The sequence below is a fragment of the Diuraphis noxia genome, unplaced genomic scaffold (genome assembly GCF_037042655.1).
Source record: "Diuraphis noxia isolate RWA-SAM2 unplaced genomic scaffold, SU_Dnox_SAM2 contig0002, whole genome shotgun sequence".
Taxonomy (NCBI): domain Eukaryota; kingdom Metazoa; phylum Arthropoda; class Insecta; order Hemiptera; family Aphididae; genus Diuraphis; species Diuraphis noxia.
In genome coordinates this window covers 73,802,441-73,826,195 of record NW_028301712.1, presented here as the reverse complement: position 1 = coordinate 73,826,195, position 23,755 = coordinate 73,802,441, and the positions used below count along the sequence as shown (strand labels likewise).

The 23,755-nt window shown below is 26.7% G+C and overlaps 1 long non-coding RNA gene across 2 annotated transcripts in view; it reads right to left on the bottom strand.

Moving 5' to 3' along the window:
• Nucleotides 1-339: 339 nt before the first annotated feature.
• LOC149058903 (uncharacterized) overlaps nt 340-23,755 on the bottom strand; it is a 34,923-nt gene continuing 11,507 nt past the window's right edge. Inside the window, exons 2-4 of one of the 2 annotated variants that reach the window (XR_016190263.1) lie at nt 23,630-23,738; nt 23,410-23,512; nt 340-1,591 (exon numbers count right to left, since the gene is read on the bottom strand). This is a non-coding gene — a long non-coding RNA (uncharacterized LOC149058903). Of the gene's footprint in view, nt 1,592-12,114; nt 12,173-23,409; nt 23,513-23,629; nt 23,739-23,755 lie in introns of those variants that run through there. The other variant, XR_016190262.1, reaches the window with a different exon arrangement.

Here is a 23,755-nt window from a genome sequence, read left to right as displayed (position 1 = left end):
TAGGTATAATATATTTATAATGGTTTTTGTCTTTAAGTTTCATTAGTTTAAATGCTGTCCTTAAAAACAAATACTTATACAGAAAATTGAATTTCATAATTGTATTAATAATTTTTATACATATACAAAATGAATTTATTATGTAAATAATTAAAAAAATTCCAATTTATAAAAAAAGATAAAATATGCAGTATAAATTTTTAAAAATATGCATATATAGGAAAAAGTTGGAAATAGGTAGGTATACTTAAATATGTGCAAAAAACTTTTAAATTTCAAATCCAGACACCCCAAAACAAATTTATAATGAATCAGATTTATTCTATTTGCTTTCTGGACAAATGTTTTGCAAATTTCAAATTTGCAAATGCATAATCCCGAGCCCTAATAATTATTTTACAACATTAATATCTTAATAATATAAATAAATAAACATATTTTATGTTATCAGAAATGACAACACTGCTAAGGTGATAGCTATGACCGCACCACCCAACCCCGCCAACCAGTGATACTCCGTCTATGAGTATAAGGTCTATGGAAGCAATAACGATTTGTTCGAATGGAAATATGATTGTCACCCTCTTAATAGCACCTATCGTACATGGACGACGGTCGCATTATATTCCTAGTTGATGTAGAGGTCATTTCAAGGCTTCAAGCGGCCTTATACCACTGGATTTTACGAACGCTTGACAGTTACGATGGTGAGCACGTTACGAAAGTTGTGGTCACGGATAAAAAGAACTTTTAAAAGAATATTTGTATCCGTTGTTGTGGTCAAAATTGCTGCGGTAACACTGTATTAACATTTATCATGATTTAATGGTACTAAATCAGTGGCGTATTTACAGGGTGGTAGGAGAGTAAATCCCCCTGATCTCTTATTTGTTACTAATTTATAATATTGTGATATCAATGGTAAATTAACTACCCCCTCCCCGTAGGGAAATTAATTGCTAATGTATATCCCTCCCCTTGATATAATCCTAAATACACCACTGACCCAAATCATTATAATTATAAATCTCCATAACTAGTAATTAACATATTAATTTTCTTTGGAATACAATACTTTCATACATATTTTGTTATGCTTCCCAAATAGTAACTAACATTATGTATAGTGGACGAAAACTCTGTGACTGACAATAAAATATTTCGTGCTCATTCGCGGTTTGTGGTAATCCACTCGCGAGTTCTACATTAGTTACTAGATACTTATAATATATACAACACAGATCGTCGACCGTCGTGAGCTGCCAAAATTATGACGTTTCGGTCTACGCATCAAGGTAAGTCGCATGTTAGTCACCAGCTACAGAATATTATTCACTGGAGGATATTACACCTTGGAGGGGATATTTTAAACAATAATAAGTATGGGCCTTGTGCGTACAAAATTCCATATATCCTGCACCAAATCGTTAATTGCACTACCGGCCAATGCGACACGGACCAGTGGTAGGTATGGTGTAGCTGTAGCAGGTAGTCATTTCTCGTCAACGGCGTAGCGCGATGATCACGATAGAAAAAATATCGTAATAGACAATAGACACGAGTCACGAAGTTGAGACAAATATACAGCCATCTGTAAATAAGAAATAACATAGAAATAAATCAGTATCCACCATCACCAACTGCGACGACGACAATAATAATACCATGTTATAGTTCTACGAACTCTGGACCTACAACAAAACACACTGACCGTATTGTTATATTATTTCATATATCATGCACCCCTGTAACATTTGTTATAAAAGGTAGGTAGGTAAATATTAGTTTAATGAGTGGAGAATATAATGACAAATATTTTTATAGAGATCGAATTAGCTTTTTTGTCAATAGTAAATGGTGAATCATCATCAACAACTGATTGCTTCACAATGCCCGTTGATTTTCTTTATCTAAACCATTATATTTTGTACATCGAACGAAACTGAACTCGTTTGAGTAAACATAATAGGCTTAAGGTTTTTTTTCGAAAAACCATGTCTCAGTATTTAATAATTTTGTTTTTACCATTGAAACGATACAAACACCTGTCAACAAAAGAACGTATTTCAAACGAACTACTAACGCATTAAATGGTGCTAATTGTTTCTTTACATTTAAATAAATTCAAAAAATATAATAAAAATGATAATATGTACTATTAATTTTCTCAGTATTAGATACTAAATTGATAAAACTACTTAAAAAGATTTTATCGATTGCTGTTCAAATTCATAGATACCGATTAGGTACATGTTAACTTTTAATCAGGTAAATAATTTAGACATTTAAATAATTCACTTGGTGATGTAAAGAGGGTGTTATGAATATCCAGCCTCATATATTTTAAAAGAAAAAGTCGTAACTATGATTAGTTTGAGTAGTGCAAATCCTAAAAGTGATGATGGAAAGTCTTGCTTATTGTTTTCAGTTATTATTTATTTTTGTTAAACTGAGAAGGAGGAATTGTGACGTAGACACGTATCTACCAAAATGTATAATATATATCATTATAAATCACTCGAGATTTCAAAGTTCAAAAGTAGAAAACTTTTTTTCGTGAAATTAGATATTAAATATTGCCCTTTTAATAAACAAATTATTTTTATAAAATTGTAAATACTCAGATCCAAATCAACCAAATGTGTTTAACATACTTTTTATACATCAATCATGAAGAATAAAGATATATAATAATATAGATAAGATATATGAGATATAATATATACAATATTTATTCTTCGTGATATTAATAAAGTTAAAAGTATCAGATAAAAATTAAATGATGAGGTCTGATTTCTATTTTTTTTATTTTTTTTTATTCGTAAATTATAATATGCATAATCAACCACTATTATAACACACGTGTTTATTTGTTAGAGCTAGTAGTTACTAACTACTATTCAATCAACGTTAATAAAAATGATCAAACAGACATTACATATTCAATAAGGAACCTAAATTTGTTAGAAATTGTATTTATTTTTTTTTAAATAAAGCAATGATTAATGTATTTTCTTTATAATTTATGAGAAAAATGCATAGTAAATGTATAAGAATTGTAAATGACGATACCTATATTTTGATATCACTACTGTCCGTGCAAATATCCTACATTTACAAGACATGAGATACCATTGTTAATTTAAATAAATTGCATTTATTTGTAAATGGTGTTTTTGCATAAATTATACGTTATATAATATATAAATTTTATTTATCATACCTAATATGATATTCAATTAAATAAAAGATTTTTTATTAATCACCTAGTATGATACAAATATGAAATATGTATAAAATATAATCTTGCAATAAAATTAATTAAATTTTCCAGTATTGTTAGGGAATCAATTAGTTCTAGATACTATTTATTAATTAAATTAATAGAATAGTAATAATCTTATATTGTGAGCTAATGATTAAATCATAAGGTGTATTTTTTTACAACCATTTGTGTTTTATTTTTTTTGTGCTTCAGCCGTTATAGCAATATAATAATATTTTAAACATAGTTTAAGCAAAAGAACTAAAATATTAAATAATTGCCTAATATAACATTTTTGTATTATGAAGATTAACAACGTACAACGAAATCATTTATATAAGGTAAGGTAAGCAGGAACTTAGCGATGTTTGTTTTTACTTATTAATAATTTCAGACAATTAAATAAGTCGGTTCTCGATACTAACGGAAAAAAGGCAATTAATTAAGTAATTTGATGGCTGTGTGCCTGAATATTGTTCTACCATAATAATATATAATATTAATAGCTCTTTTCTGTATTATTTCAATTTAACAGTTTATTTCAGTTTTGTAAATTAAATGAACATTGAATAGATGAAACGATGGTCACAAAATTTAAGATAAATAACTAAATAAGTAATAAAAAAATCAACTGTCAGTTATCCCTGTAAAGTGTACCAAAACAAATTGTCTGTTTATAACGAATACAATTGAAATCGATTACTTAAAAATTAACTCATGAAAATATATCTTTGTTCAAATGTATAATACTGTACACTGATGTATGAAATTAGAATCAATTATTTTCCATATTTCATGACTCATAACGACCGTGAAAATACTTGACTACACTACAATTGTTAAACTGTAGATATAGGTATGGTAACTATTTAGGTGTGTTTTTATAAAGATAAAAAGCTGAGTATCCTAAAAATGTTCACAATATTAAATAACTTTTGTTAGAAAGTTAATCTTAACCACATAAGCAAAAAAAAAAATCATTGATAACAATAATTATTGTTTTACCTACCTATATAGTTAGTAGTTAACTATACAAATTATTGATAATATAATTAAACAATGAGAAATAGATTGGGTATTAAGTTAATTTTGTAGCACAATCCGTGTATCTATAATTTAATGTCAAACAAATGCATTTTAAAGATATAAAAGGACTATAGGTAAAATAGTAAATTAAACACTATAGTATGTACCAACTTTACTATGGTAAAATGTGTTATACATTAAATGTATACTATTTATCTACTCTTTTTATAACCAAACCTGGTTTGTAATTAAATAAACAAATAAAAGGTGATAGTTCACTTAAAAGTATTGAAAAATTAAACTATTATTTAAATGATAATGTTTTTATTTTAATTATATTAGGTAATTTATTAGGTTTTTAGTTATTACTATCATTACGTATTAAGTTTTGGCATGTTACATTGAAAATAACTCATTTACATAATTTCATGTTGTATTAGGTATATGTACGAGAATACCTTTATTATAATGTGAATAATGATGTTTAACTGTTTAAATTATATATAAATATCATAAAGCCGTATTAAAAAATATAAAATTAAGACGTTTAACCAAATACCTAGATACAACATTGTAATTGAAAATCGTTAATTATATACTGTCGAGATTAACATATTAAAGTTATATATATAATTAATAATAATAAATAATATTATATTATAATAAAATTATAAGTAATAATCATTTTGTTTTTATTTTTTTAAACTTACTATATTATGTACTAACTTGTTAACAAGTTTAAAACATAATAATAGTTAATAGTACATTCGTATCAACTATCAATAAAAACAATACCATCACATGATGCCCGAGGTTATCTATTGATAGATTCCTTCAGAACCAAATAACTTATCAATTTGAACTATTAATTTAAGCCGATATCTTGACCACAAAGTCTTTTGAGACAAAGTGAGGGTTAGGTTTAAAATTATTAAATTTCAAACGCATTAAAAATGTGTTTTATATTTTCTAATTTCAGTAAGAAAAAACTTATGAAGACCTTGTATTTAATTTTTGTGCATTATAAGTACCTATTTAAATTACCAAGTGTCGTCATTGGGTGGCTTCATATTCAACACGTGTCCTGTTATCCTCTTAACACATACACTTATTGTGCATTAGCTGTATAAATTGTTTATTTCTAATAAAAAAATGTTAAAAAAGGTATTTTAAAAGGTAAATTAAATATTCTCAACAAAATAATTTACAAATTTTCGGTCATCTTACGTTTTATTATAATTTTTAAATTTATAATAAACTATAGGTACGTTAATTTCATAAAATAATTTATTCAAATCAATATAAATTTAGTAATTTATAAAATACGTAATTAATAATCACGATATATAATGCAGTAATTACCTACCTTGTTATTTTAAAAATTATTCAAAACATTTGTTTTAAATTTGTTGACTGTTTGAGGGAATTATGTAATATTCTCTTATACGATATTATATACTTTTATTTCAATATGTTTTTATAATCGTGATTTACAACAAATATTTATGTAAATATCAATATTTTAAATTTCTGTTTGGAAAAAAAATAATGAATACATATTTTAGGAAGCTGTTTATTGATAAAACCATAACCTTCAGATAATTCATGAACTTTATTCAACAAGATAGTTTTTTATTTTACCAATAATATACTGCTATTTGTATTTCTTCATAATACAAATTATTTTATTTTCTAATCTAGTATGCACAATAATAATAGTTATTAATTACTATATCAAATCATCATAAATAGTAAATGGCAATTTTTTATCATATCAAAATATTAATTAATAATTATGTATACATTATATACGGTGTATCATATAAAAAATTAATTTCTAAGTACGCCACTGGTGTTAGGGTCTGACCACACTGTAGTATTTTTTCTGATGGGTCTGGACGGTTTTATTACCGTTGATGTTACGTTATACCGTCTAAACAGCTTTTTTTTTTAATTCACTGAGCCATAACATAGATGCACTTTACCACGTTCACCGCGTAGTATTGCTCAGTCGATTTAAAAACGGCTGTATGGACGGAAACGTATAAAACGTGGCGGTAAAACCATTCGGACTCGACGGCGAGAAACCCATATTGTGGATGGGCCAATAGGTAAATAGTTTTTGTACAAAGTTATCTTAATTATTAAACTAAAAAAAAAAAATAATAATATAATGATAATAATGATAACAAAAAAGAATAATTGTATAAAATAAAATAATTAAAAGACGAAAGTGTCATCATTAGGTGGCTTCTTCATTCAATATTTTCAATTTTCCTTTTGTCAGTTAGCTCATACTCTTATTGTGCCGATTGTGTACAGATTGTGTATTATTAATAAAAAAAAAAATATTAAACTTAATTGTTTTAACAGTAAACATTATTATTTGTTATATAAAAGTTAAATTTTATATGCGGTTTTATGAGGTAACTACTTTAATATATTTGTCAAAATGTTTGTGCTTGGATAAGATTTATGTATTTAGCATTTGCTGTTTAGCTATTTGCTGTTAAAATGTATTTTTTTTTTTTATTGTTACAGATCGACCATATTATAATGCAGTGTAAAATTTAACAGCTCAATGTGAAAGTGATTTTTATGATTATTGTAAACAAACAAGTATGTAATAATAAAGACTGTATAATCAAATAATAAACAGATTTAATGAATATAAAACAGTATTAATAGGTACACGTTTTACGTGCTATAACTGATGTGAGCCTCGTAAATTCCAAGAGTTAAAATTGAAAGTGTAGCGCATATTACATATTAAGCCATTTTGTTTTCTTTCATAACGCAAATTGTCAAAATTAATATTTAAATGTTTATTTGTTTCCTTTTTTGGCGCAGATTACACACTCACTCAAATATACCTATTGGCATTTGGTAGTGCAAATTATAAGTATATATATATATATTGAAACTAAATAATAAATAATCTATAGATATTATTACTATTTGGAGAATAGGCATAGCCCCCCCCCCTCAAGTCATAATTAGCCCTTTCCAATTTATTAGTGTCCCAGAAACTATTAAAAACTCAATGTTTAAATAGTCAGAGCTTAAGCCCCTACCAAATTGAACCAACTTGTCCCTATGAGAATAAGTAATTGAAATGAATACATTTTTGTTCAACATGTGAACCACTACAACAAATATTATATAATTCCTAATTATTATATATTGTATGTAAACATAAAGAACAGACAACTGTTTTAAATCACATTCGCACACATGTGCAACACATAACCAACTCATGGCCAGAAACTATCTTCCTATATGTGAATTATGTGGAGTGGAATGCACAGTCAAACACATATTAACTGAATGTCTAAAGTTCGAAGACTCAAGAAACAAATACCACATACCACATCACAACCAGACCTCCAATCAAATATTAACACAATAAACTCCTTAAATGAAATTCAGTATAGAACTTATTATAAACATAAACTAAAATGTAAAATATATATAAATAAACTGTAAATTAGTAGGTACTAATGGCTTACTAACCAATGCCATTATATGACCAATAAAAAAAAAGAGACATATTGTATCATATTTTATTGTTTTGCTTATTGATATGTAATAACGTAGTTAATAGTATTGTACTATTATAATAGCCATACATAAAAGTCTCTTGTATCTATTATAATGCACTTCTCTAAGAAATATTTCCATCAATTTTCATAAAAAATAATAAATGTCTTAATAGTCGTAATTGTTAGACTTGTTTTCCAACGCGTCGTTACCGTAAAAAAGTACTACAAATAAACCTCAATGGGCACACCTTATAAACGCCGTAGATTCACAATTTTTTTATTTGCTACTATATTGCTTGTGTTGTCGCGCGCGCAAGTAAATTACAAACGTTTGGTTTTGTCAATGTAAAATGTTAAATGTGCCGTGACATGCTCGTTGACCTAAATAAATATAAGGAGTCCGCGAACAGCATCGGAAATTCTTGAGATGCTTCATTCAATATTATAATAATTCGTGTACGCATATTATAACTTACGTATATTTATTTTCCCTAATGAAAAGTACTGCTTTCATTCACATACATCGCACTTTAAGGTCACACTGCACGGCGGTGTTTTAACTAGCACTAGTGCCACATAAGTATAATGATGTGCAGTGTGCCGATAAAGGAATTGCAGCTTAACACGATTCCAAGGGCAATCGTAATTATGTCTTATTGAAAAGTTAGTATAAGTATCTGAATTACTCAATTGACTATCGTTATTTTCTCAAAACATTGGAATCAACAATATGACGAAATCCACAGGACTCATGTCATCAATATTATGACGTATCAAAGAATAACATCGAAATGATCTATATATAGCCCTATAGGTATGAGAACATTATTATTAGGTAAGTAGTAGATAGTGTATTCGTTATATATAAAATATATAATTTTAATCTATAGTGCAATGTAATTTCAGGTCGTATAAAAATGAACTCAAATCCATACTCATCATTTTTAAAAATCTAAATTTACTTGCTAGAATTATTATGAAAACATTTATTATGTCTGTTGTAAGTAAATACTATAGTTTAATCAGACGTCTTACAGAGAAACTTAAACCATAGAAGTTGTGACTTGTGGTTGTATCACGTGCAATTTTGACATAAAGACCGCAGTGAATGAAAAGTGAGCAAAATTATTTTGTCGATTGGCTGTTTCCTAAAACAATCTTCCTACATATTACATAGAAATCGAATCTAGGATTGAAATAAAACGGCTCCTAGAGAATAGAAATATAAATACTCTATTTTATAACAAAATGCGATAATTTATCGTTTTACAGATTACATTCACAGCTGACTAACAATATAGATACTTAATAGCTATATACACAGAACGAAAAGCAATGATAATATTATGACAATAGATGAATATACAATATAAATTAGTTTAGTAATATCTATAATTACCTATAGTAATATTTGGACTTAAATATGCTTAAACAAGTCAGTATGTGATGTATAGCTTGAATAAAAATTTTAATATAATATGATTTTATTATATTATACAAGATTTTATTTGTGTATAAAAGTTATTAGGGGGTCGAGGTGGCCGAGCGGTCTAACGATCCTCGACCATCGGGCGACATTTTTCTCCGGGCAAGTCACGGTGTCCGGAGAACAAGTGCCGCCATCCCCCACTCTGGGACATGGCAGAAACCTACGGGTGCCCCAATAAAAATTCTGCCAAAACTCACCCACGTGTAACACACCTTACCGTTCCATAAACCTACAGTACCAACCCCTTCCCAATGGCCTAAGTTGCCGCGGAATAATTGATAAAAAAAAAAAAAGTTATTAAATTTATTTATTAATGATTAAATAATAGATGTGACAAATGAAACACATGAAAAATATGACATTCTGTCATGCCTTTCTGTTAAACACTGCAGTATACTGCGAAATAATAAAATATAAAATATTATAAATTATAATATCGATCTATATCAAGTCACAGATAACCGACTATCAAAAATGTTTATGACTTTATTAGTTATGATAGTTTAAAATAAAAACACTAAATATTTCAGGAATTAATTTTTCATTAAATAATGTACTTAACACAATGCAAACATTTTTAAAGTTTATATTTTTTAACAAATTTGTTGAAACGTGAAATAACTAGCTAATAACACTAATGAAGACAAAGTAGGTACTGTGGTCTTACTCGTATATCTTATTTTATTGATGTATTCTAAATTTTTCTATTACCAAATAATTCCATTTTAAAATAACAAATTAACAACTATTAATCACCGTATTAACGGTATTATTTTTATTTATTTTTTGAAAACATCAAAAATATGATATCAAAAACCCTGCAATATAGCACTTAAAATTGTATTTTATTATCTAATTGATAATACTAGTAACCGTCCTTGAATAAAATACTATATTTTTAACAATACTTATATAACAATAAAAAAAAGATTTATCGTTTAAATATATGAAATCGTAATTTTACCAGCTGTTTTTTGTCACGGGTTAAAGTGGTAAACAATAATTTCCTATATATACCTATACTTAATATATTGTATGAAATCGAATTCTTTGATTAGCTTCATCTTACAATTTTCACGCACATTTATTCATTTATATTACACAAGTCGATATTGAACGAGAAACGTTAATGTGTAAATGTTGTATCAGAAATATATAAATAAAATATTTTATCATCATTCATTTTTCATACCTCATGATAGACTTATTTTACTAACAGAACTTTTGTATATACTTACTATGATTATACTATAATGTTTAATCTTAAGTCCAATTAAAGGTTTTAAATGTAAATATTATTATTGTTTAAGTAGTACCTGATTCAGTATTATACGTCTCATTGTTATTTTTAAACATAATTTTAATACAAAAACATAATAACATAAATAATTTTGTATAGTGAAAATATTAAAATAATGCTATATCCAAATTTTTTGTTATTATTTTTCAAATAAAAAACCACATCATTTATACTTAGGTGCTTGTAATAATAGTAGATAATAGACTTATTTTATTTCTCATGCCTATTCGCACATATTATTGTGAAATTAAAAACCAAAATAAAATAAATTCATAATACGAGTATATGCAGGTACCTACCTATGTATTGTATTTTTTGTGAATAAAATAAAACTGTATTTGTAAATGCAGGAGGTACTATATTTATATTATGTTGCTTTCAGGTAATAAGCTTTCTTTTATATTTATATTTTACATGAGTTGCTTTGATAGTTTCAAAAGTTCAAAAAAACATTATTTTCATAAAAATGATCATCAAAACAATAGAACGTTTTAAAAACATACAGAATACTATGTAAAGAAAAAATGTTCCAACAAAAAAATTTAAAACATTATAGCATCCTTTGTGTCAAATAAATAACAATATTCTGCCACAATTTAGCCAGGAACAGAGGTGGTTAAACTTTGTTGGCGAAGTTTTTGAAAATTCAGAAAAACAATAATCTCATTACTATTACCTGATTACGCATAGTTTATACCTATATCTAATATCAATATACATCAATAATATACAAGGTGCGTCTTGTATATATGGAACAGACTGGCCCGACAAATAAAATGACTGTTTTGTTCCAATCATCAATATTTATTTTTTAATTTTATTTTTTATATAATTTATAGACTCTTGCTTCTTTTTTAATAAAATAAATTGTTAATTTTTTATCACTGAACAATTTTTTATTAGTCTTATTAAATATATTTTTCTTTTCTTTTTTTTGAAAAATTCAAAATAGCCCATGATAAATTCAATTTTTAGAAAAATGTTGATGGTAGAAATATTAATTTAAGTCAAATAGGTTATAATTAGTTATTGTTAGAATAAAATATTAATATATTTTTGGCGTAAATTAACTTCAAATAAAAGTGATTACTTTTTTTCAAAATATTATTTTTGAGGATTTTCAGACATAAGTAAATCTTAGATTATAATATATAATACATATCATTTTTTGCATGTATTTAACTGTTATAGTATCAATTTTCATTTTTCATAATTTGATCTTTCTGTTACAACCAACTACCTGAAGTATACTATACTTTAATCTAGGTATAGTTTTTTAGTTGAAATAATGTTTTTAACTTTTCAAGATACTTAAAATATTTACCAACTTAACTATAAGTATACAATAAGTATTATTATATGAGATTTTGAGTTTTTATTTTTAAGTTAAAATGACTATAAAAAAACAGTATGGATAATTTAATTAAAGTTATAATTTTTTTTTATTAAAAACATAAGTGTAGTGTTTTATAATTGTAGTAAGTTTTCCCGTGTAATTTTGGCAGTTGTCCAATGACCTTAATCAACAACCGAGTTTTCAGACGGATCTTCTAAACAACATATGAAAAAAAAATTCATAATATATGTGTAATGTGTGAAAGTCCACAGATTATTTGTAAGTACATCAAATATTATATAATGTACTATCTATTATAGTACAATTTACATAATATTACATAGTTACTATTTTAAGTAAAATTTCCTTTAATAATTCTTAATAATCCCATGATTAATGAAATACGCTTAAGTTTTCTTATAAATTAATTTAAATGTTTAGAGCTACCAACTACACTTGTTAGTATTAAGACGGATTACTACGATTTATTTCCCAAGATTTAAATTAAAATTAATATAATATAATATATATATATACATATTCAATTAAAATTTAAGTAACAACATTAACGTAAAAAAGATTTAAATATTTGTTTTAGTTTTTATTTCCTCGAAATTACAAAGTGGTTATAATGCTATTTTCTTCAAAATGCGTTACATAATTTATAAATTTCATTAATTTAAATTATTTAAAAAACAAAAAAAAAATGTATAGATATGAGCGAGCCAAACAATTATTTGATTATTATAGGTGATGAACAATATTAAATATTTTGGCAAAATGATATAGGTATCCGTTAATTAAAGGTTATCGTATTGTTATTTACCGCATGCATATTGTTATTTCATTTGAATTTATTATGTGAATATTATTTTTCTACGTTTCTAGAACATGGTAGGTATGTAGAATAATAATAATAATAGACATCCAGAGGTATACTCCAAGGGCATAACGGAACAGAATATGAATGCTACTAAACGCGATAATCATAAACCAAAATGTACAATACACATACTTTTAAATTGTATATTATATCAAATTTACCATGACCTAAGATGCACAATACACTAATTTAATTACTATCCGCATATACACATTTAATGATTCCGCTATTCGTTTATAAGTATGAGTTTAACATTTCAATGAAATATTTTATGTTTAGATGGATACTATATTGAACCGTCGAAAAGTTATATCTTGTATAAAATATGTATGATTATCAATCATAATCCTTGATAGGTATTTGAACTTATAATTATTATAAACAATTCATTTTTAATAGGTACCCTTTTTTCTTAGTTACCTACCTAATTTTTAACATTAGAATATCTTTCAATATTTGTATCATTATAATGTTCCTCCTAAAATGATTTTACATTATAACAATACGATGATCTACGTGAATAATATACTAGAAGGCAAGCGCTCACGTCTCTCGGTTCGCTCATTTTAGATTTTTACAGAAAGTTTAGTTTTTTTTTTTTTTTTTATTTTAAATATGGAAATAATAATAAACTATTTTATTCAAATCGGTGGTTCCTACCTAAATGGAACACAATTTAAAAAGTGACGGCTTTATAAGACATTTAAAATTTCCGCTCTCAATTGTAAACCTAACCTAAGCTTTGTACTTTTAACACCAGACAATATTATTTATCGTTTATAAAATCGTATTTAAGCCTTAGTAAACATTACACATGATGGTTGAATTTAAATAATATAAACTAATATTGCATTATATTGATCAACATAAATTATTTTACCTTTATACAACCTCCTTTAATAACAATCTCACAGTACATTAAAATCATTATATTAGGTTAAACACTCATGATTAGTAATATTATGTAATATTACCTATTATTATTGGTTACTATACAAGTCTTAGTAAAAGCACTAATTTTAAGGAGGCCAGTAGGTTGTTAATTTAAAACTATCAATTTATAAACGTGTTATTATTTTTACCAGCCCACATTTTTATTCATATAGGTAGCCATCAATAATTTATTTATTATATAGCCAACAAACGCATTTCCCCTAATATTTATGAAAATAGTTATGTGTGTGATTTTTTTCATAACTAATAAAATTGTAGTTAAAAAATGTAAATGACGATTTATTAGTAGTAGAGCCCCGATTAGCCGATAACTCGAACTGTCGACACATTTTATAATTCAAAATAATTATACTTATTATACGTTTATTATGTAATTAAAAACTATAAATAATACAACAGAAGTAAATTATTTGTAAAAATCACAAACATTTAATTTAATACAATATAATAAGGTTCTTCAGAAAAGTTGTTAATAATGAGATTAAAAAAAAATGAGCATAAATCTACAGCATTTTTTTTTAAAGACTTCTCGAAGTCAGAATTTTGACAAAATTGATCAAAATCATAAAAATTAGCAAATTATTTGTTGTTAAAATTGTATAATGGTCATACAAATTTCAATATTCATATCTTAAATTTAAAAAGAAATCAAAAGATACTTTATAAGAGTTTTTATGTTTTAAAGGAATGTTGAGTCAACGGATTAGGCCTGATTAATTTTAACAAGACTTTGTAAATATTGTATGCCTTCCTCGCCATTAAATTTTTTCATTTCTCTCGACCAATGACGATTTCTATTGACTTAATAAATTTTATTTAAAGATTAAACTTAAAAAGAAAAATTAATTATAAAATTACTATTTTGTTGTTGTTTGGTTTTAGTTCTTATTTTTTTTTATATAAGAAATTTACAATCTATTCTTACACAAAATATAGTTCTTATTTGGCGTTTTCTAATAAAATTAATTTTTGGTCATTATTATTATTTTTGCAGTTTATTGTTTGTTTTTTTTTTTAAATTTAAGCCCTTAAACCTATACATAATTTACTTTTTTTCAGTGAAAATTGTTGTTTATCGCTTATGAGTAAATAAAATCATGAGTACCTATAAACTATAATATATATAATTATATAAAATTTTCCAATCGAAAATGTACGTAAATACGCAATAATATTTAAAAAGTCGTACAAGAATTTGGTGTTCATTGGTGAAAATGAGAAAACAATTAGATAGTTATTATCATAAAATTGAATTTATGACATACATTACATACATTTTAACATTGAACGTATGCAATGTACATACATGTTATTATATTCATTGCTAAGTAACATTTTAGCATTAAAGGTCGATATGTATACTATGTACTATTAATAATAGTCTATTATTAATATTATATTATGTTATTACAGATCATTAAAAAAAATCTTAATACTTATCTTAATTTTTAATCATAAAACTCGTAAATATGAACGTAATGGAATTACAATATTTATAATTCTCAAAGAACTTATACCTACATCGTAAAAAAAAAATTAAAACGATTCGATTTATTTACAGCATTTATGCGTGTTATATTATGTATTTGTTATTGTGTTTAGTGGAGACGAAGAGAAACTAAATGAGATAAAATAAAATCGTTGGGGTGCAATAATGGCGTCGTGTATTCTCGTATTTTACACGTACCAACAATAAGCCAACACTCTACCAGATATATCTGGGAGTAAAATAAATATATTGAATTTGCACCACTTAAAACTTACAAGTGGACGACGGTCAACTCGTATGTGACAGGGTTAGAAATCGTGATATTAACTTTGAGTAGCACTATATAATATATTTACACACTCAAATGTGGACGTTGACTAATAAAAAAGTGTACCTATGCCAAACCAAAAAGTGTATTTATTTTAACATAACCAGTCAATTAGTTTTCAAATTAATTCAAGAACTTATTTAGTTTGATTGTCTGTTAAAGTAACTTAAGATTTTTTCAGCCTAATTAAAAATAAAACATCGAGCAACAATCAACTAAGTTTTTGACTTTTGGGGTTTAATTGTTATAATTATGGTATGGGATCACCAGAGTTGCGTCCGGTAAAAAAGGTATACACGAACTACGTCCCAAAAAATACAAGACGCAATTCGTGTATTGAAATCAGGGGTTCTAAACATATATAATATGTTATAAATAGTATATAAGTCAATCAAAACATTATTTATCAAATATAAATAAAAAACTAAATAAATCAAAATGAGTATAGTAAATCAAAATTATAAATATAGGCCATAATATAATAAATAAGTTAATTAATAAATAATAACAATTATAAATCTAATATATGTCAATCAAAACATTGTTTATCAAATATAATAAAAACATAAATAAACGTTAAATCCGAGTTTAAAAAAAGGCGGGTAAGTCGTGTATGTCACTCTGCTGTATAGTAGGTTACAAGTGGGTTACTGTAATGGATGGAATTAAATTTGAATCCAATGATATTATATCATTGTATACGAAAAACGATTCTGAGCGAAGACGATTTGTCTGTCTAGGATATATTATAGATTATTAAAAATTTTCAAATCTTAGATTTAAAAAGAAAATTTTTTATGAATTTCTAGTTTGAAATGATTTGCGAATTTTCGTGATTTTTACATATGTTGTCAAAATTCAAACTTTGAATGCTTGTAAAAAAAAAATTGTGACTGTATTTATTTTATTTTCCATCTGCTATTGTAACGATATGTTAAGAGCCTTGCATTAAGTTTTCAAGCTTTTCTGCCTAACAAATACATTTTTATCGATATTAATTTTAAAAAAACTAATAATGATCGAAAATTTCAAATGCCTATGAATAGTTCAACTTAAGTCGAAATTTTTTGAAAATTGCATGGTGGATATAATATACTTATATAAACATTAGGTGAAAATTTCATGTATCTATGGTCATTTGTTTTAAAGTTACATCAAAAACCAAAATCGATTTTGTCGAAAAATGAGTGTGCGTAAAATTTCCCGTTTTTCCCTTAATTTTTAATTTGTTTTTCTCGATTATTTAGAAAAATATTAAGAATTTTTTACTTTTGACCCCCCAAAGTACCAACTAGATTCACTTTCTGATCGAACGAGGTACTGAAGTCAAAAATTGAAGCATTTTTACTACCCCAAAACGTGATGACAGACACAAAAAAAAAAAAACACATCATGGTAAAGTCAATACATTCATCGCTCCGCTCAGAATCTAAAACCGAGTAAGAACGAAGACTGAACTTCAATAAAAGATATACTAAACACAACAATATTATTAATAGTAGATACTGTACCTACCTTATCAAATATTTTATATCAGCTTGCTAAATCCATTGAATACCTACCGACGTGATATTATCTTAATTTCGATAAGATACCATTATTACTATATACTATACTGTCTATACTAGTAATTGGATTTTATCGATACAATATATCTATACGAAAATTGCAACAAAGTTGAAAAAATCCCAAAAATTGCTTAAAAACTAAAACTTTTAGATTTGAATTTCCGCTCACATAAAATGTATTTAAAAAATATACCTCGGAGAACCCCTGAAAACGAAATGAAAATTCTACTACCTAACAAATATGTGGGATACAATTCGTGTATAGTACACTGTATACACAAAACTCAATGAAATCAAACACACCACCCTAGCATGGCTCTCTCCACCGAACATATCAAGGAAAATAGAAACAGCAATCAACAGATTGCGAATTGGGCACTCATCGTTAACACATCAACATCTAGCTGTGGCACACTGCTCACAATCAAGCACATCATAACTGAATGCCTCTCATACGAAATAGATAGACGGGAAGCAGGCATCTCAAACATCCTGTCAGAAGCCCTCCACAAGAACAATATAAGACAAATAATAACCTTTATTACTAAGTCTAACCTTATTAATAGAATTTAATATGTAACTTATTGTAAATAATTTAGAGTTAAACACATTGTTGCCAATGGCCATAGTTTCCGAGGCTTAATTCAAATAAAAAAAAAAAAATTCGTGTATACCTTTTGAACGGGACGCAACTAAGGTGCCCCGAATGGTATTATAATATAATATTAATATTATTACTTTATACTTTTTCAAATAAAAATTAATATAATCTAACCATTAGGTATTAGAATTTCTAGTTGTTCTGTTTTATGATAAAATAATATCAATATATTAGGTATATATACAAGATGTAAGCAAAATACTTTTTGTATGTCATCCACAAATATAACATAATAATTAAAAAAGTAGATTATCTTATTATTTAAGCCAAGTGAAGTTATTTTTTCGCATTAGGTTTAAACTAAGCGAGTTAGATTTATTATTTGTTAGTTATTAACTTCTACTTAAAGGCCTTGTGTTCATTTGACTCAAACTATCTAGAGTTAATTGTGTGCATTAACTTAGCCACATTTGTATCCAAATACCGTAATAATATGTATAGTGTGTATACATACATAAAATAGCATTTCAGTTGTACACATACATTTCACAATCTGCGTGTGTTCCCCAAAAACGATATTATAGTATTATATCCGTGAAATAAACGAATAATTATGAATTATGAATTTTCTGAAATTTCCGCCGCAAATTTTACCGTATCTTGCAGGTTATCGACAGTGGTGATCTCTCGGCCCTACAACCATATAACGCACTAAAATATGTGCAAATGCGACCTCCGGCACTGGACGAAGAGTAGAAAAAAATTCGTATAAATTACACGTACTACGTAAACAATCAACAACATTATAGAATAATATAAAAATAAATTTATGTACGAAAACATGTTTATATGAACGATGCAACGATGCCGTCGACTATTATAATAATAATATACAGAATAATTCACCGAGCATGCTCACTCTTATTATATTGTTGTGCTTTGATAGGATAATGACTTTATTTAGTTTTTTCAAGTACCAATATTGTTTAAAGACCATAATTTTGGTTATTTAGAATTATTATACAACTCAATGAGAGCCATGTGTTCGAATTTCATTAGCTTAGTTTAGATAATAATTTAATATCAACAATTAGAAACAAGAATAATTTGACCAACAATTAACTGAAAAAAGGGTGAGACTCATTTGGAAAAAAATGTTAGACTGAGTGTAATTATGGACACGAGAATTATAGGACAATGTTCTAAATAATTTGAAATATGGTCATTAAGAAAGTAATAAAAATTTAAATTTGAATAAATTCATTGTTAAAATAAAACATGAGGATCATGGATGCCATTTCAAGTATGACATACCTAATATGGACATACTATGGAGCACTTTTGTGCACCTTATTGAACTGCCATCCAATTTTCAAACGCTCCCGACAGCCAATGTATAATAATTTAAAATTTAAAATCCATAAGGTATACAATAATATAATATATCTGGCAACAATATAAGTTATTGTTGTATGCATTATGCATGCGACAAAAGCTATTTCCAACTTCCAATTATTCTTTGATTCAACAAAATATTAAATATATTATAAGTTATAATTTATAACCTTTTAACCATATACATAAGGAAAACACTTGTATGCAATATACATACATCAAATACATGTACGTATATTATATAGAATGATGAAGAAAAAGTGACCTGACGTCGCTGACGACAAAAATTATTGGAATGCTTAAATTTTGGAAACCTATTTAAAAAAAGTCAAAAAAATATCAGTAAATTAAAGCTGAATGAGGGGTTACTCGATTAAACGAATGATAAAATAATTTACCGGGTAAAAAATCAGTAAAATTTTCGTAAATTTACGCTTATATCCATAAAATTTACCGAGCTCGCCATTCTAATCAGTCTAATCCCAAGTAATTATACGGTCATGGTTTGAAATTATTTTTCAAAGGTAGGCAATAATATTATCAATGAATGGACAAAATTTTATAGTCATTATAATATCTGTTTAGCTGAAATAATTAGTTGACTAAAACATTTTACGCCAAAGTTTCAAACAAATTATTTAGTTTTATTGAAACGCATTTACAAACTCTAAATCGTACGATCTAATTTTGTTGTAAAACCCACTGTAAGTACCGTATCCACATAATATATGAAAGAATAAATAAGTTTTGACATTTCAAGAGTGGTCCAACGTAAAAATATAAAATATTATATAAAATAATTAAACTACCTTTCCAACACACTTAAATTATATTGATAAACATTATTATTATTTTGATATGTTGCGAAATGCGCATGCGCTTTCGTCGACGAGATAACATTTGAAAATGTTTGATATGTGAAATGTATGAAATCCATTAAACGTGAGACATTATCGGTATAACAGAAAAACTGTTGCTTTTGAAAATATTTCGGTTGCTTAATGGTTAAGCTGTTTTAAAATACCATTTTTGGAAAAAATCGAACTAGATTCCAATGAAACTAAATGAAACTATAAGACAGCGATCGATCTCATGAGCAGTATCATCAGCCACCATCACGTGCAACTCAATGTTTCATTGCATATTTGCATTGAACCGAAACTTCTCGTCGAGGAACCAGCGAAATCGTGGCTTGCTAATGTCGGGTCGTTTGGCGGATCGGTTTTTGAAACCTGTTGCATGGATGCAGTGGACTGTGACCTGTGGATCTCGACTTCGCGTACGACATCTGTACTTCGATATTATATAGTCATGGTACGTTAATATCTTATAGGAAAATTATACGTTCTAAGACATAGCTTTTTAGAAACGAATAAATTATTCGTCGTGTTCGTATTGACAATAGTACGACTGTGGACGGCGTCCACTGGACGGAGACGAATATTATAACAACCAAGATTTTTATCGTTCCATGTCGGAAATAAATGTTTGATTTTCAAATTTAAAAAACAATTGTGCCAAGGTATTGAAAACGGGTATAAATCGCATATGACGTAGAAATGCAATAGCTCAATTTTAGTCTATATAAAATCGGTTTAAATAATATTATTTATTTATATTTAATAATTATTTTACCTATAGATAATAAATATATTTAATAAGAAACGTAAATGATAAGTTTCAACTAATTTAATAATATTATGCCACCTCTATATTTTTCGAGTCTTAGGTTAGTCAGCTTACAATAAGATAAACAAACGTTTGATAGCTGATAATAAAAGTTAAAATATTATATTATGAAAGCCATAATGAGTACTATATGATATCTATACGCATACCTGTGGAGTTAATGTATATTTAATATATAATATGAATCACGGACATCCCCCCCCCCGTTTATTTTAAAGCTTGCTGGTTATAAAAAGTTTATAATTATATTATTTATCATCGAATATGAAATTGTTATTTGTATTAATTATTAATTATATTTTATTTAAACAATCTTTTAACTACTATTATTGTATATTTTATTTAAAATTATATTTTTATTCTTCAATAAGTTCAGTTAATCAAAAATACTCATCTATAATTTATTATTTTATTATATTTACGAAAATATTTGTACCCGCCCAATTATCAGTTCATTAATTTAATGGCAGTAATATCATAATTTATACATTGTCTTAGTAGTATAAGCTGACAAACCTGACGAATCCTTTTTTCGTGCATGCCTACATTGATTTTATAGTGCCCCAGCACGAACCTGTTCGGTGAGGGCTCATTATCTTTTCAAATAAATAAACAAAAATAATATCATTGAATTCAAATTTAATACGCATCCACTTCAGTGACCCACTCGACACCTAATGTACAGCAGAGCGGTACCAGTGCTTTCCCACGTTTTTTTATATGGAAGAATTAATATAGCTCTGTTGTATAGCGCATAATAATATGTTTACCACTAGGAAGTTTTCTTTGAGTAACAAAAATAATTTTATTCTAAACGAATTCTTTGTTTCGAGCCATCTGCAAGGCATATTATTTTTTAAAACTCATCCCGACATAATGCCCTACAACTGTACTAATAATGTTGTACTCGCGTTATATATTAACTTTAAGTTTAAACCCTTCAATGATAGTATGATAATATAAATAACAATTTTTTTTCGATTTAACTGACCAATTAAAATTTACAAATTTAAATTACTCTGTTGTTGCCGCTGCGAGGTTATTATTTATTTTGTCATTTAAAAATGAAAATATAACTACATCGCAATAATAATAGTTGTAATTCTTGTAACGTGCATATTTCGCAATTATTATTAATTATTGTATAATTACTCTGCGAACGTAAAATGTCTATCAAAAAAATGCACTATATTACATGCAGTCTGTTATTTGACGATATCGTAATAAACAATAATAACAATGCAAGTAGGTATACCGATGGTTTTACGATGAAATCTATTATTTAATAATTCTGTTTGGAAAGTAGAAAGGGGTGGTTTTACTTTGAATATATTATAATACGTCAACACGATAATAAAAATCGTTTTCGTTTCATAAGTTCGTAAATTTTTATTTCAAAATGCTCGTCATTCCGCATAATTAATCTGTCCTTGACGATTACTTGAGAATAAAAGAATATTTAATATTTTATTATAAACTACCAACTCTTCGATTTCATGAACGCAAAACTTGCGGCGTGCACAACGATGAAACTGGAATTATATACACATATATGTATACTGTATAGACATTCCGTTATAATAATAATATATACGGGTAATTTGTGTGTACGAGTACCTATAGATAACTACAAATAATTCTTTTTTTGTCTAATGATCTCAGTAATGATTTATTTACAGTATTTAAATAATTATATTAAACGGAACGTTATATATCGATCGTTTTATTTTTACCAGCGCACTTAAATATAATATGCAGATGCTGCGCAAGACCATGTAAAAGAGATTTTTGTTTGTTCGATTTGTCTGTATTATTTTCGACTCCTCGTGACTAAACAGATTACATACAAACATATTATTATTTACACAGCGAGTGATCATGCATAATCATAAGACAATCATAAAAAATGCTTTTGAAAATAATTTTTTACACAATTTAAGTCGTTTATAATCAATTTTTCTAAGAAAATCGTATTATTTACATTTTTATGTTTCATCTTTTTATCATTATTTTTTTGTTACTTTTTTAATACAACATTCATTTTTAATCCTATACACCGGTCACCGAAGCAGAATATTTTTCGGAGTGCTTTGATACACGCATATTCAATTTTTAATAAATTTAGCTTTATTCAATATTTAAAGCTTTGACGAGCGGTAAGGAATGGTAAACTAGAGCCCTACAAAATGTCTATCCACTGCAGACCACTACTCAGTTAATTCAAACACTAAATTCTATCATAAATGTATAACTTAAAAGTTATAACTAATAAACTACTTGCTTGAAATTTGATTTGTATAGATCGAAATACTGTGAACAACAATATTGTACTTAGTACAAAATGTACAAATCCATGTTGTCATTGATAAAACAAACAGTTTAAAAAATATATTTTTTTAGATAAATTTTGTAATTTAATTACCTGAAATTAATAGTTTTTTTTTAAATAATGAGTATCTATTGATAGTGCGTTACGTTAAACGGATCATCCAGCATATTATATAATATTATAGGGCGTTTATCTATATATTATGTAGTACCTACCGTAGTGGTTCAAAGATAAACATATAGCTTTGTGCTTCGATTACCGAGAGCTATAATATGACATGAAATCTTCAACATTGAGCATAATATCACGTTACTCTACCTAAAAGGAAAAATCAATTGTTCATGCCACTGTGGCTTAAATGATAACATTTTACAAATAATAACGATTCGAGACGTCAACCGTTGTCCATTATTATCGTATTCTATAGGTACCTACACGTTTGGAGCCAAAGACCAGCTGTATCAGCATTGCGCTGAACACGGAACCGTCACTGCGTGTAATCTTCGTAGAGACTTGACATTATTTCGATGACATCATGACCGTCCTATGAACAATAAATGC